This window comes from Nicotiana attenuata, unplaced genomic scaffold, assembly GCF_001879085.1.
Source record: "Nicotiana attenuata strain UT unplaced genomic scaffold, NIATTr2, whole genome shotgun sequence".
Classification (NCBI taxonomy): Eukaryota; Viridiplantae; Streptophyta; class Magnoliopsida; order Solanales; family Solanaceae; genus Nicotiana; species Nicotiana attenuata.
The window spans coordinates 151,796-168,228 of NW_017672072.1; positions in this window are offsets into that span (position 1 = coordinate 151,796).

Genomic DNA, 16,433 nt, shown 5'->3' on the forward strand with positions numbered 1-16,433 from the left:
GTTTCTTGTACTAGTGGTTTGATTGTTCCATCTTTTTTCGCTGCTGGCTGCTGCTGTCCCTACCCTTTAATTTGCCATCTTGTGGTAACTTTACCCTACTTTCTCCTTTCTTTATGCTGCTCTTCTTTATTTGTTCTTTTAGTCAATTCACAGTCATGCCCAATCTTCGTACATTCTGTGCAATAGTGTGGCTTCCATTCATACACCACTTGTTGTTGGAACATTCTCCCTGAAGGCTCTTGCAATGTTAATTCTGTTGGAAGCTTTTTGGTGACATTTGCTTCCACAAGAATTCTAGCATAAGAGATACGCGTCTGCTTTGTTGTACATTCATCTACAAATAATGGTCTTCCAATGGCATTTGCTAATTGACTCAAAGTCTTATTTCCCCAGTAGCTCATTGGTAGCTTAGGTAGAGTAATCCATAATGGTCTCAGTCAGAAATTCTGCCTTAAGATCAAAATCAAGAGTCCACTATTGTAGAATCATTCGTCTACCATTGATTGTGTATGGACCTCTATAGAGGATTTCCTTCAAGTCACCAAGTGTATGGATCTTTGTTTACCTTGAAAATGGTAATAATAATTAAATTTGATTTTGTGGTTCTAAAAATATGTGATCCATTTTTCTGCTGGTTGTTAAGCAGTAGAAGGTGAGCGGCAAGATTAGAAAATAATATAAGAGATTGAATATCGCTTTAGAAACCAAAGCAAACGGTTGAGAATCAGGGTCTCGAGCTACCACGTGCGGGGCCTCAACGCCAAGTTAGACGCCCGGCTAAGGGCTGTCGATGGGGGATTAACAACTATTAGGGTTGTGATTGCGGCTCTTTATAGCCAATAACGAGCAATAAATGAAGAACGATTAATGATACATAATAAATGTAAGCAATAGAGTCAAATAGAGAGTATGTTTAAGTTAGAGAGTAGAAAGAATGTTCTTGTATTGAATGAAGTATCTTGTGTGTTCCATCCTCTTACAAAATGACAAGGATCCTCTTTATATAAGGAGGGAAATCCCATCCTAATAATGAGTAATTATTATAAAGATACATAGTCGGAACAACTACCTACTAGTCTGGTACAGACTAGTGTTTCCCTTGCAGGCTTTGTCAGTCTTGATCATGTGCCTTCGGAACTTCTCACTGATGCATCGCAGCCGTTGGTTTGTACTGCCTCGAGGTCGATCATCACGAACCCTCAGGGACGAACTTCTGAGCTAGACTTCGAGCCTCCCGGGGGTGGTCTTTGTTTAGGCGCCCCAGTGGTCACAAAATCGAGCCCTCTAATTTTTATCGTATACAGATAGTCCCTGCGTTTCCTAGAGTAAGACGATAGGAAACGGTTTTGAACTCTTGCACTCATCATGGCGCCAACATGTCAGGGCATTAAATTCTATAACTCAACATCCACGTAAGGGTCGCTATCAGCATGGCTATCGAGGAACCCACGAACCGTCTGGTTCGGTTTCCGCTGCCTATACGGCTTCTATAAATGTCCCAATTGCTTGGCGACTTGCATTTTTGTGATTCCTTCAAGCTTTTAGAGCCAAATCCATCTTCTCCTACGCCCTTCTTTCTTTTGTTCTTGGTTCAATGCCTTCCTTCTCGAGAAAAAGAGAACTTTTAGTTGCCATGGCTAGAACCTCCAAGACAGTGCCTCGGAAAGATAAAACCGCCTCTTCATCTCGAACATCCAAGAGTAAATCCAAGGGTAAGCCTAAAGTGGCTCCAACCGTTGAACAGTGTTCACCCACCGAGTTCGATAGCACAAATGATTTTTCCATCGAGAGGCCTTCATCTACGCCGGGTCGATGCGAACATGTGTCCCAGTTCATCAGCGTTGTGAAGGATATAGGCAAAGTGATGACGGACTGCCAATGGGGTGAGAAAGTGCTGGTTGAGATCCCCTGCCCTAATGAGATTATAACGGACCATAAGGCCGATTTTCTTTATGTATATACATACCCGTTCACTTTGGGCCCTGTCGACTCCTCGAACCCTTCTTCTCCGGCTATAGACCCGGTCATCCTCGACTTCTGCTGTAAATACCAGGTGACACTTGGCCAAATTTATCCCTCTTTTTGGAGGATAGTTTACATGCTTTGTTATTTCTCCAGCAAGGCTCTGATCAGGCTGTACAACCCCCGTCTTTTTTGAGGCTTGATCAAACTTCACCCTCGATCTTCGAAACCCTTTTTCTTGAGTATCGATGAGCATAAGGATCGGGGGTGGATGAGCCGATCTGTCCGAGTAAGGACCTCAGACATCATTCCATCTAAAAGGATGCCGTTCCCGGAGGAGTGGAATGCGAAGTGTAATTGCTTCTTCTTTGAATATGCTTTATTGCATGCTTGCCTTCTTCTCAAAAAACTAACTTTCCCTTTGCCTATGCAGCCGCCCTTTGGTACCCCGAATATGTTCCGAACCTGCTGGGGTGGATTAGGGGATTAGATACCTCTTTCCCCTATCTTGAGTGCTCTTGGCCTGAATTGGCCAAAATGCGGTGGGTGGCCAAGAACCATGGTAAGCTCATTCTTGCCGCTTCTATCAGGTTTTCATATTTCTTCCCCATATCCTACGTTCCGATAAGTTTCGATCACTATGCTTATGATGGCCTTGGCATTAGGGTGCTGATGAGACCACCTCCTGCCGGCGCGGGAGGGCCCTCTGAGCCCGATAAGGGCAAGAAGAGGAAAAAGGAGATGGCCGCCGAATCCCCCGCATCGAAGAAGCCTAAGTCTCGCAGGCCTCAAGCTGAGGCCGAGATCTCGTCTTCAGCTTTCGGGGCAAGTGCCGATGACGAGGATGATGATGATGATGATGATATTAACCTCTTGGCACAAAGGAAGAGGTTGAGAGGTCGGGCACGGATGTCCCCCAAGTGTCAGGCACGGATGTCCCCCAAGTGTCCGTGCCGAGGGCCGCCGAGTTGGGAACGACCGATTCGGCTCGAGACCATGCTTCTGCGGACCTCGAGGAGGGTGCGAATACGGTCCCTGAGTCATCGGCCGGACACAGCACGGTCCGTGCCGAGGAACTCGTTGCTGTCGGCTCCAAGGGGCCCGAGCCTGGAGTTTTTCGGGGACAGGACTTGTCCTTCGGGTTCGTCGACGTTCTGAGGGGCCTAATTTCGGGCCCCCGATTCTCACCTAGAGAGTTTGGGGATGCGCATGACCTGAACATCGCCAAAGCGGGAGGCTTTCGTAAGGGGGGAGGTGAGCTCGGAAACTTCCTCGACAGAGTTAGCGATTATATTAGCCTTGATGCTCCCCATACCATTGAGGAAGCAGAGGGGTGCCTGCGGTCGGTAATACCTTGACATATTTTGGTGCTCTTAAATATTTTCCTTTGTTTCTCTGAATCCTTTGTTTTGTAGGCTAAAAAGTTGTATGACCATGTCGTCTCCAAGCTGCGAGATGAGCTTATAGGTCGTAAGAAGGAAGTTGAGGGTTTTGCCTCGAGTTTAAAGGAGTTGGAGACCCTTTCCGCCCGAAAGGGGGAGGAGTTGAGTGTGCTCCAGGCAAGGTTGGAAGAAATGAACCGAGACAGAGACAACCTTGTTGAGCAGGTAGTACCATATTTTACGAGCCTGCCTTTTATTTTGACTTGATACTTATCAATTTGTTTCATCTTTGTAGGTTGGGCAAAAGAATGCTCTCGTGGGGCATCTTTCGGAGGAGATAGCCGTAAGGACGCGGAGATCTTCAACCTGACGAGGCAGAATGGGGTTGTGGCCTCGGAAAGGGACTTTCTACAGACAGAGCTGACGTCATGGCAAGATCTCTTGAAGAGTTCTAAGGAGGAGATTGATGCGCTGTCGTCGGCTAGGTTAGTGGCAGAGGAAAAGGTGTCCTCGTATAAGAAAGATGCCGCTACTGCGAATGAGAAGGCTCGAGACATATTAGCAGGGGTCGAGCAGAAGCTGACTCGAGCTATAGCTCGTGCCCGTGCGCAAGCAAGGAAGCAGGCTTACGAGGAAGCAAACGGCAGGGGCGTCGATTTCTCAGCCGAGATTGAGAAGGCCCAAATCATGCAGGAAGAGACTGCATATTCGGATGCTGCGGATGAGGGTTCTAATGATGATTTCGGGGAGTAGATTTAGGTCGTCCTTTTCCCTTTTTGTGCCAAGGTTTCTTAGGGAAAGACTTTGTAAATGATCCCCCATTGTACATGTATTTTTTAGGAATACAATGTTTTTTCTTTTTGTTTCCAGCTTTTGAGCTTTATGTTTCATCGCTTTTGTCTTCAAATTCTGATTTGTTGTTTCTTCGGAACGTGTGTTCGGGACAATTAAGGCCTTTGAGATCGGGTACCATCTCAAAATAGGGCCGAGAGCTTTTACAGGGTCGATGCTCCACAAATATCAAAAACCCTCGTGGTCGAACAACTCCCGAGTGCTGGAGCGACGGTATCACTTTAAGTGATATGACTGTGAAAACGACCGGGGTGGCCCCACCGGCGTATTCCTCAAGAAAACAGTACTGACATGGTTAGATTTCATTGGTCCTTAGGGGAGGCGAACGGTCGCCAACTGCTCTATATATGTACTTGCCTTCCCTTATTTTGAAAATGCTGCTGTGCTAGGTGACTATATTTTGTATAGGGTTTCCCCTCCATGCGCTATGTTTCCTTCAACCCAAAGCTTTCGCCTGTGTCTTTTCTTTCCCCTCTATTTGTTTTACCACAATCATGGCTGCTGAGCTCAAACCCACTTACCAAGGAGAGGAGGAGTTTGTTCCGATTTCGCATTTGGTCGGTGGCACACCGTAGGAGCCCGGCAAGCGAACGTCGAGATGCTTCGTTTCGAAGAGGGATTTCACATTGGCGAAACCTCCCGATGTTCTGGGCTGCCGGGAGCATGCTTCGAGGTATATCTCTTCGATAAGGGAGGAGCATCTCGAGGCAGTTAGAAAAGAATGCGGATGGGGAGAAGAAGTGGTGCTGTAGATACCTTCATCGGGGGAGAGCGTCATGGCTCATGTCGAGGGGTTTTTGAACGTATATACGTACCCCTTTACATTGGGCCTTCTCGACAGGGTCGTGCTCGAGTTTTGTAGGAGGTACCAGGTTACCTGGCGCAGGCTCACCCGTCCTTTTGGAAGATAGTGCTGATGATAAGGTACTTTGCAGACAAGGCCGAGCTCGAGTTCTCCCTTAGCCATCTCATTAGGTTATACCGGCCTTTGCATTACCGGGGCTTGATAACCCTATGACGTCGGTCCACTCGGCCCCCTGCCGTTAGTGATGAGGAAGACGAGGACCGAGGGTGGATGAATCGATTTGTTCGAGTGTGAACAGTCGATGTTATCCGCGGAGGGTTTCTGCCATTTCCTGAGAAATTGAATTTCGCACGTAAGTGGTACACTTGCGCTTTTACTGTTTCAGTCCATAATGGAGGTGAGCTTTGTGAAGATATTCTCCCTTTTGCCCTTTTTAGCGATCCCCTGGCTGTCGAACGAGGTTCTTGACCTGGCGGAATGGTCTCGTAAGCTGGCAGCTTGCTCGACTTATGATAAGTGCAAATGGCGAGACCTGTTGAAGGGGAGATGGGAGGCCAAACGTCATGGTAGGTGCACAGTGGCCTGTTATTTTTAGATATGTACTTTCTGTAAAGTGCACTGACTCTGCCAGCGCAGGTGTTGGGGAATTTTCCGAGATGAGGCCGTGTCTCCTTGTGAAGGAGGAGGAGAGATTGCCAACCTCGGGATCGAGGGTCGATAATAAACGGAAGGAATCCTCGAGGTGTGAGGGCGTTCGCAGCGGGGAGAGTCCTATTCCGAGGTTTAAAAGGGACGAGCCGACCGAACTTCCGTCCTCTGGGGCCTCTATTCCTGAAAAAATAGTTCCAACTTTGCCGCCGTTTCCCGTCCCTGTCGAAGGTTCTTTGAGGGACAAGAGTCATCCGCCGCCTCCCTCTTCTCTCACCGAAGGCACTTCGGGGGAAAATAAGACATCGGATGTATGCTCGACTTTTGGTAAGGCTCAGTGGCTTAGCTTTATGGTAAGGTGTTACAACCTATATTTACATACGTTAGTTCATGCCATAGGGTCGTCGACGTAAATCCATGAAGAGATTATCTTTGAGATGATAAGAGATTAATCTTATTGGTCTTAAATGATACAAAGGTGTATAAGGGTGGTTAACAAGTATTAGAAGTTAAACGAATCAAGGATGTTGTCAGCCGTATTTTTGGGTAAACCTAGGGGTGCTTAATACTCTCAAGAGGTCTTATTTTAAGGTATATGAATCATAAAATATCCGTATCATAGTCTTGAAGTCAAACGAGTTATGAAACAAAAGTCGACAAGAGTTGTTGCAACTTAAGTTCATAGTTTTACTTAAACTTTAGGTCAAATATTATTAAGCTTTTCTCCCAATATACTTGGAATTACGGGGTGATCTACCCACCAAATTGAAGATCTATGAGTCTAGTTTCCAACGCATTAAACCTTTTATCAATACGACATTGGAGTAGAGAGATATTTGCGTTTTCGCGAGACTGCGCCAAGCACCTCTCTATGAGACCCACTTAGGCGGTTTAAGACATTTGGATCTATATAGGACGCCTCCAACCCGTTTTAAGTCATTTATTTTCACTATTTTCAGACCTTAGAACCCTAGGAACACCCTCTCAAGGTTCTCTCAAGATTCAAGACCCAAACAAAGGGCAAACAACACAAATCAAGTGTCGGGAATCCCATGGCGCTAGTATGTCTCTTGCTCTTCTTGTTGTTGCTCATTTTTGTGTTGTTCCAGCTCGTGTGGGAGGTTGTTTTAAAGGTTTTATGTTCTGTAAATACTCCCTCAAGTTCTTAATATCAACCCTAGGTGATTTCAAGCCTTCTAAAGTGATTCTAGTGCCAAAAAGAAACACTAATTGATTGCTAGTTTCGCTTCCTTGTTGTTGTGGCAGAATTGGAGGGATATTTCGTGGAGAATTAAGGTCAAATTGGAGTTGTTCTTTCTGTATAAAGGTAAGGAACCTCTTAATCTATATGTATTTAAGATTATCCAAGTTACGGCTAAGTCATTGAAGCTAGAACTTGTGAAATATATATCGAAAGGCTTGGTAGTAATGTTATCGGTTGGTGGACTGTTTTGGGATGCTCAATATGATTATTATTGATGTTGTTTGGGCTGTTTGGTGATTGTTTGGAGTTGTGTGAAGTCATATATATAGGGGAGGTGCTGTCCGTTTCATCGTAAAATAGGTTGTGGTCGATACATAATAGTTATGACGCTTGAATGGTAACTATAGTACCGTTTCTCTTATTGTAGACTAAGGAGTCGTGAAAATTGCATAGCTTGAGATTGGGGCAGTATATACAAGGTATGTGAGGCTATCCCTTTCCTCTTTTGCACGACTCCGATTGTACATAATGTAATGAACGAGCTTCCAAAGATACTCTACTCTTAGAAGCTAGCAGTACTTACATTGTTTCCCCTCTTATGGAACGATTGATGTTGATGTTGCTTCTCTTATTCTTATGTTGTCAATGTTATTGGTACTTCCTGATTCTTATAAGGTTCATGGTGAAGAGTTAGTCCTAATAACGTGTACAGAGGATACCGACCTTACGTCACTCCGAAAGGTTTAGAACGTGAGTCCATGAGTCGAGCATGCATTATATATATGTATCTATTTTACTCTACCGAGCCGCGCTATAGTCGGCCGGGTATGGCACCTATTGTGCAACCACTGATCAGTTGGGTTTTACCGAGCTCCACGTGGCCGGGTACGTTTTTACCGAGCCTATTACGGCCGGGTACGATATGATGATGATGATGCCCACAGAGGCGTATGTTTTAAAAGTTTATGTATATATACATATGTATCACGCATTTCATGTCAGTAGCCCTTAGAGGTACCCAGATGTTACAGGTTGTTTATTCTCTATCCCTGCTTACATTACTGTTCGTACTTATGGTTCCCTGCCTTACATACTCAGTACTTTATTCGTACTGACGTCCTTTTATTTGTGGACGCTGCATGTCGTGCTGCAGGTCCTGATAGACAGGCAGGCGCAGCTCCCCCACCATAGTAGGCTGTCCAGTTCAGCGGTGATTGGCGAGATCCCTTCTTCGGACTTGCCTTGGTCTTGGTATGCATTTTTGTTATAGATATTATGGGTATGTCGGGGCCCTGTTCCGGCTATGTTGCAACACTTATGTTCCTTTAGAGGCTCATAGACAGGTGTCGACTCATGTATAGTTTGGTAGGCCTTGTCGGCTGGTTTTTGTTGTATAGTCTCTCATGGTAGTGTGGTAGCTCGTACCTTATATATAGTTTCTTGATTGTCTAGTCATCCCATGTTATGTATGTTCATGCCATCATATTTTATTGTTGGTTGTCCATGACCCATGTCTACCATTTATATTGATTTCGTCAGCCCTAAAAGATAATAAAGAAGGTTAGATAAAATGTATGTTGGTACTCGGTAAGTATGGCCGGGTGCTAGTCATGGCCCTCCGTTTGGGTCGTGACAGCTTTGGTATAGGCTTCTTTTAGTTTCGTGCTTTCCTTTCCTTATTGAGATTTATTTTTGCAGGCCTTTGATAAGCTTAAGTCCGAGCTGCTTCGCCGTGAGGCTAGGCTGCTGAAAGCTTTGGATGGGGATAAATCCCTTAGGCTTCTTTGCACGAAAAAGGAAGATGAGCAAGTATTCCTGCGGTATGAGGCGGATCGAAGTCGGAACTACGAGGACTACCTCGAAAGACAGGTAGCTTTTGTTTTGAGCCGATGCGCGCTCCTCCTCCAGATTTCGTAGGTTAATATTTTTCCTTTTTCAGTTGCAGAGAAAAACGGAGGACCTGGAGCGATTTTGGGGAGAATTTGGCCAGGTTAAGCGTGAGCGTAATGAACTGGAAGCCCAGGTTGAGGCCCAGAGGGATGTTTTGGCCAAGGCCTCCGCCTTGAAGTGCAGTTCAGGGTCGTTCGTGCGAACAGTCCAGTCCGATCGAGCAAGATTGGAAGGCTCGAATCTGAAATTTTAAGGAAGAAGGCAGAGGTAGTAGATGCTCGGACCGAGGCTGAGGTGATCCGAGCCAGGGCCGATAAGAAAGTGGTCGTCTTTTTGCAAGACGCCATCGACGCTCGAGCTGAGCTGAGAAGAGCTCTCGACCTGGAGAGTAGGATCAAAGAGTATGTCGGATGTAGATCTCGGAGGGAAACCCTCGAGGAGATACACTCCAGGGGCTTTGATCTCTCGGAATAGATAGAGCAGGCAAAGACGAATGAGTCCGATGCTAAGTTCCTTTTGTCTAACGCCGAAGATAGCGAGGAAGAGGCTGTTGTGCCATAGTTCCCGAGGGGGTTGTAGATTGGACTTTTCTTTTCCGATTTTGTACATAGCGCCAACATTGTAAATGGAGCTTTGTGTTTTTTCATACATGTGTATAAAAGGAAACCCTGTGGGCTTTATTCTTCATGCACTTCCTTTTTGCTTCGATGTTTGTCAATCTTTAGCTAGATGAACCAGTTTTCGGATTAAAAAGAACCCTTAGGTTTATAGTACGGCCCTGGGGCTCGTTGGACTAGCCCGCAGGCTCTTACGCGTCTGGTCGGTACGACCTTTTAATATAAGCCGGCGTTTAAGCTCTTATGCTTTTGCTCTTAGGCATATTCGGTTAACTGTTTCGGGTTCAATCTTCGAGTCGGATTTTGACTCGAGCTTATTGACCCTTAAGTTTTGGATTAAAGGCTGGCCCTTAGGCTCTCGCGCGATTGGTCGGTACGACCTTTTTCATGGGCTGGCGGTAGTGGCTCTTACACGATTGGTCGGTACGACCTTTTAAATGGGCTGGCGGCAGTGGCTCTTACGCTTTAGGTCGGTATGACCTTTTATACAGGCTGGAGACAGTGGCTCTTATGCATTGGGTCGGTATGACCTTTTATATGGGCTTTATTTTTTCCTCGTTAAGGACTTTTTAGAATTGTGTTTGCCTGACTCTTCGACGGTTCGGTTAAACCTCGACTGCGAGTTGTTATGCGGCGGTGATCGAGCACCTTGGGAGGTTTTGCTCGGTGGCTGAGTGTTTTGAAGCCTGTAGTTTTGGGGCTGACATGGTTGAAGCCCTTTTGCCTATATCGAGGGTAGCCTGTTTTAACCGGTTCTTTTCGAAGTAATTGAAGGCCTGTGATTTTGTAGCGACGGTCGGGCGTCCCCGAGTCGCATTAGTTTGGCTAGTACAGCCTTGTGACCGTAATCATTGTGTTTGGCCGGAGCCTTTCAGTCCCCGAGTGAAGTAGTTTCGGCGTTTATATCGAGGGTATGCCTTTTTTGGGGTCTTATAAGTTCGATATATAGCCTTAACTTTAAGATTGGGATTATGTCCTTTGTAAGGTCTTATAAATTTTTACATGCCTTTGAGGTCTCACAGCTTTGGTTACTTGGTACAAGTATGGTTCATGCCTTGCTTGAGGTCTTACAGTTCTGATATTGCTTTATGAAAGTCTTATGAATTTTTACATGCCTTTGAGGTGTTACAATTTTGATATTGCCTTATAAAGGTCTTACGCGTTCGAGGTTGCCCGCATGGGGCTGTATAGCCTCGGGTTTTGACAGATCAATGGGTGTGGCAGTTGGTGGCAGCCCCCGAGTAATCAAGAATTTCTTGGCTCGGGGAGCCATTCCCTGTAAACTTGGTATTGCCTCGTTGAGGGCTTACGAGTTCGGAGTTTCCGACCCTGAGGTCATGAGGTCATGTAGCCTTGAGTTTTCGACGCCAGTCCCCGAGTGTCTGGGACGTTTTTTTGGCTTCTGGAGCCGTTTTTTTTGCAATCTTAATGTTGCCTCATTGAGAGCTTAGCTTCTAGTTTTTGACGCCAGTCCCCGAGTGTTCGGGACATTTTGGGCCCTGGAGCCATTTTTGTAAGAAATGGCGAGCTTCTTTGAAACGCGAAATGCTTTGATGGAGGGGAAAATATTCTTTGATTTCTTGGTACAAGTATACATGTCTTTGCCATCCAGGGCTCGGTTATTCTATACGGACACGGTTCGATCGACCGTTTGGCTCGGTATATCATTTTCCTATCGAGACCCCGTTCAGCACATCTTGGCTTCTCCGAGGGGGTGACCTTCCGGGGGGATGCCCCTCAGTATTCGAGGTTGATTGAAGAGAAGCCTTGAATACTTGTTGAGCCTTCCTTAGGTAACATATAGATGTTGCCTCATTAAAAACCTTGTCGGTAAAAACCCTTCTTGGGATAAAACCCGATCGAAGGAAAAGAGTGCAACGCATGCTTTCGAAACCTAAGGCCTTCAGGTTAGAAAGCGCTTCGGCAGCATTGATCGAGTGCCTGCATACATGGTTAGAGCAAAATCTGAACGAAAAAGGGAGATGATCATACCTTAGTGCTGGTGATGCCTTGCGTCTTAAAATGCTTCGATCGTTTGCTTTGAGGACGCGGTACGGTCCGTTGCTTGTTTTAGTTCGACGATGGAGGTATTGGTGCCGGTGCCACATCGTGCATCTCAAACACCTCTTTTGCTGCATGCTGTTCTCCGTAGACGGTATTTATCTCATCCTTTGTCAGAAACTTCATCATTTGATAGAGGGTGGACGGTACTACCCTCATGCAGTGTATCCATGGCCTTCCGAGCAAGGCGTTATACCTCATATCTCCTTCGATGACATGAAACTTGGCATTTTGGGTTATGCCAGCCATGTTGACCGGGAGGGTGATTTCTCCTTTGGTCATTTTGCTTGCCATGTTGAATCCATTGAGGACTCGAGAATCGGGCACGATCTGGTCGAGCAGTCTGAGCTGCTCCACCACCCTCGACCTGATGATGTTGGCCAAGCTACCTGAATCCACAAGCACACGGTTAATTTGAAATGTATTTACAAGAAAGGAAATTACCAATGCGTCGTTATGGGGCTGAGATAGAGCCTCGAGGTCTTCATCGCTGAACGCGAGGGCGTCCTCGGGTACGTAACCTCGAGTTCGCTTTCCCTAGTGATGGAAATTTTGTTCTCCTAACCATGGGTTCTTGTGGAGCATCGATACCTCCGAAGATCATGTGGATAACATGTTGTGGCTCTCTTGTTTCACTCTTCTTGGTCGCCTCTCTTTCCCGGAACTGATTCTTAGCTCGGTCCCTGAGGAATTCTCGGAGGTGACCTTTGCTGAGTAGTCGGGCTACTTCTTCCCGGAGTTGTCGGCAATCCTCGATCTTGTGACCATGTGTGTTGTGAAATTCACATATCAAGTTATGGTTCCTTTGCAAAGGATCTGATTGTACAAGCCTTGGCCACCTGGTGTCTCTGATTTTACTGATGGCGAATACGATGTCTGATATGTCGACGTTGAAGTTGTATTCCGACAGGCGGGGAGCCTCCGTCGGCCCTGTGTGCCCATCGAATCCAACTCTGCTGATAAGTCCTTGAGGGTTCTGACCTCGATCTAGCCTTCGATCGTTGCGGGGTATATTGCGCCTTGGGGCATTTCTTCTATCTTCAGTGTATGGTTGGTATCTTTCTTTATTTGGCTTTGGCTCCTTCGTCTGAACCTTGCTAGGATATACCGAGCCCGAGGGGTCTCCCAGCTCATCATCTTCGACCCTGATCTTTGATTGGTATCGATTGTAGACATCTGACCAGGTCACGGCGGGATATTCGACTAAGTTCTGCTTCAGCTGCTTCGAAGCTACCGAGCTCTGCTCGTTCAAACCTTGAGTGAAGGCCTGCACTGCCCAGTCGTCGGAGACCGGCGGTAGTTCCATTCTTTCCATTTGGAAATGAGATACGAATTTTCGCAGCATCTCGTTATCTCTTTGCTTGATTTTGAAGACGTCGAATTTTCTTGTAGCTACCTTGATGGCACTAACATGTGCCTTTATGAACGAATCTGCCAGCATGGCAAACGAATCTATCGAGTGTGGGGCTAAGTTGTGGTAGCACATCATCGCTCCCGTTGAGAGCGTCTCTCCAAATTTCTTCAGTAGGACGGATTCGATCTCGTCGTCCTTTAGGTCGTTGCCTTTTACTGCACAAGTGTAAGCAATGACGTGTTCGTTGGGGTCCGAGGTTCCGTTGTACTTCGGAATGTCGGGTATTCTGAACTTCTTTGGAATGGGTTTTGGAGCCGCTTCTTGTGGGAACGACTTTTTCACAAACTTCTTGGAGTCGACACCTTTCGGGATCGAGGGTGAGCCCGGGATTTGATCGACCCTAGAATTGTAGGTCTACACCTTCTTGTCGTTGGCTTCTATCTTCTTCTCGCCCGATTCGACCCTCTTTGTGAGGTCCTCGAGTATTTTTATGATGGCGGAGTCGGCTGCTGACCCGTTGTTGCTTGATCTTTCCGGAACCTGCTCGGCTTGGGGAGCCGTTTCCGACGCTACCGTGCTGGGAGTTTTCTGGTGACTTTGCAGCTGAATAATCGCTAACTGTTGTGCCTGTAAAATTTCAAAAATAACGTGAAAGCTAACTTTCTGTTCTTCCCTAGCCGGGGTTTTCTGAGCTTCTTGTTGATCTCCTTGGTGTGGAGCTTATTTCGACGTGTTGAGCGTCGCGCGAGACCGCGTCCTCAGGAATTGGTTCTTGCGCGTCCCAAGGGTTTCGTGGTGGTACACCAACACTTGGAATAGCTACACCGTTTTCTCCATGGTCCTCAAGATTGTTGTTTTCTTGTGCGTTTACTGAGTTGGACATTTTGACCTGAAATCAAGGATCTTGGGCAAGAAAAAGTGTGAAAGATAACTTGCATTATGTAGTTAACCAGCAAGAAAACAATCACTATTATTTTTAGCCCCACGGTGGGCGCCAAACTGTTTACCTTGAAAATGGTAATAACAATTAGATTTGATTTTGTGGTTTTAAAAATATGTGATCTCTTTTTATGCTGGTTATTAAGCAGTAGACGCTGAGTGGCGAGATTAGAAAATAATATAAGAGATTGAAGATGGCTTTAGAAACCAAACCAAAAGGTTGAGAATCGGGGCCTCGAGCTACCACTTGCGGGGCCTCAATGCCAAGTTAGACGCCCGGCTAAGGGCTGTCGATGGAGGATTAACAACTATTAGGGTTGTGATTGCGGCTCTTAATAGCCAATAACGAGCAATAAATGAAGAACGATTAATGATACACAATAAATGTAAATAAAGCAATAAATATAAGCAACAGAGTCAAATAGAGAGTATGTTTAAGTTAGAGAGCAGAAAGAATGTTCTTGTATTGAATGAAGTATCTTGTGTGTTCCATCCTCTTACAAAATGACAAGGATCCCCTTTATATAAGGAGGGAAATCCCATCCTAATACATTAGTAATTATTATAAAGAAACATAGACGGAACAGCTACCTACTAGTCTGGTACAGACTAGTATTTCCCTTACAGGCTTTGTCAGTCTTGATCATGTGCCTTGGGAACTTCCCACTGATGCATCGCAGCCGTTGGTTTGTACTGCTTCGAGGTCGATCATCACAAACCCTCGGGGACGAACTTCCGAGCTAGACTTCGAGCCTCCCGGGGGTGGTCTTTTTTTAGGCGCCCCAGTGGTCACAAAATCGAGCCCTCTGATTATTACCGTATACAAACTTAGCTATGTAATAACCTTCTTCATGTAAGAACAGATCTGGAGCTACCACTCGACTCCAATTTTGAGCTATGTACCTCTCCATAAATTTATATCGTGGTGTATCCCCAAGCATAGATAATTAGAGCACACTACCACTTTTTAGTTTGAGAATCAATTTCATCCTTATCTAGCTTATCTAGCTTCACCACAATATTTCCATCTACTATTTCTGGTGGAATATAAGATAGTACCATACCATTTTCTGAAGATCTATTACCAGCAAACAAGTTAATCCATGTGTTTCCCAGCACCGGTGCCTCTGCATGTTTCTTTGGATCTACAGTCACCTCTGCTGATACTATTCCATTTGTTTTTAGCTCAGCTTCTGCTATTTCTTCTTTATCCTTCATAATTCCCATTTCAGCACATACCGGCGTGCCTTCACATGACGACGAAGTCACATTCATCTATTGCAGTGAGATTTAGCCATTTCGCCGGTCCCGTAGTTTTGCTGAGAGAACCTAATTTCTGAGAATTAGGTTGAAATTGGCTACCAATTAGGGTGGTTACTTGTTGAGTAGTTCCTTTAGCTAGTGTATCTGCAATTACCGTTGCACTTATCGCTTCTCTGACCGTCACGAGTGGATCTCATTTAGGTCGTCCTCGCTATCTCGCCATGGCTGCTTCTCAGACGGTGTACGTTAGCATAACGTTCGCCGAGAACCTAGAGAGAGAAAGTGTGTGTCCTGTGCCATTTCTCTATAGTGTGTTCAGAAGAAATCGTCAAATCAATGCTTGACCACAATAATACACATTCGACTATGAGAATGTAGAGTAGATTAGAAGAATATTACCAGTCTTTTTCGCAACGTGACGAAGTAAGGACTTCATAATTGTATAGAAAACCCCAAAATCTCGACTGCCGGGATGGGGAACTTTGAACATAGAAACTGACGAAACTTTGAGCATGGATACTGTCGGACGAGAGCGTTGAACAAGATGAATTGCTTGGTTCCGATACCATGTCAGGGTTGAAATCGACCAGCAATTGATGAGAAGCTGAACGAAAACCCTAGATAAAAATAAAAGAAGAAAATAGACAGAGAATTTTATTGTGTTTCATCTGTTTCTAATATGACCACCTGTTTCTGAAAATATCGGAAGACCCTTATATGAACAAGTGGGTCGGGTCATAGTAATAAATGAAAATACAATATAAAATGAATAACTAGGCTTAAACGATACAAACAAATATTCTAGCTATTACAAAAATATACAATTGGGCCTCAAGCTGAGAAGGCCAACATTATCTTTCTTTTATGTAATACTCTTTCCTGTTTCTCAGCCTGAAAAAGAGACACTTTTTTATATTTTAGAAATTAACTTTAGACTTATTATTTTACCCCTAATATCTATGTCTTTTTAGACCACAAGTTCATAAGTCTTCTTTATAAACTCCATGCCCGGTCAAATATCGTCATATAAAATAGGACATAGAGAATAATTGTATTAATTATTCACTTTACTATAAACTTTTTTTTACATATTCAAAAAATGAAGGTTAAAAATGTTTTTTTGTAAAGTTTTTTCTTTACGAGGAGCGCAACTACGACATCATTATACATCACTCATATTATTACGGTAATGTAACGACCCTGTCAAGATCCGAAATTTCTACCGCCGGGACCTTGATGGCGCCTAACATTTCACTTGCTAGTCAAGCCAACGAAAGAGATCATTAGGCTAAATTCTTAAGTTTCTTAGTGATAGACATCAAATAATCCATAACAAGGTAAAAAGAAAAGCGCGGAAATCCATAGCGACTTTAACACTTATACACAACTACCTAGAATTTGGTGTCACAATCCACGAACTACTAAGATTTAGCTACAAGTAAGGTGTTTGAAGGAA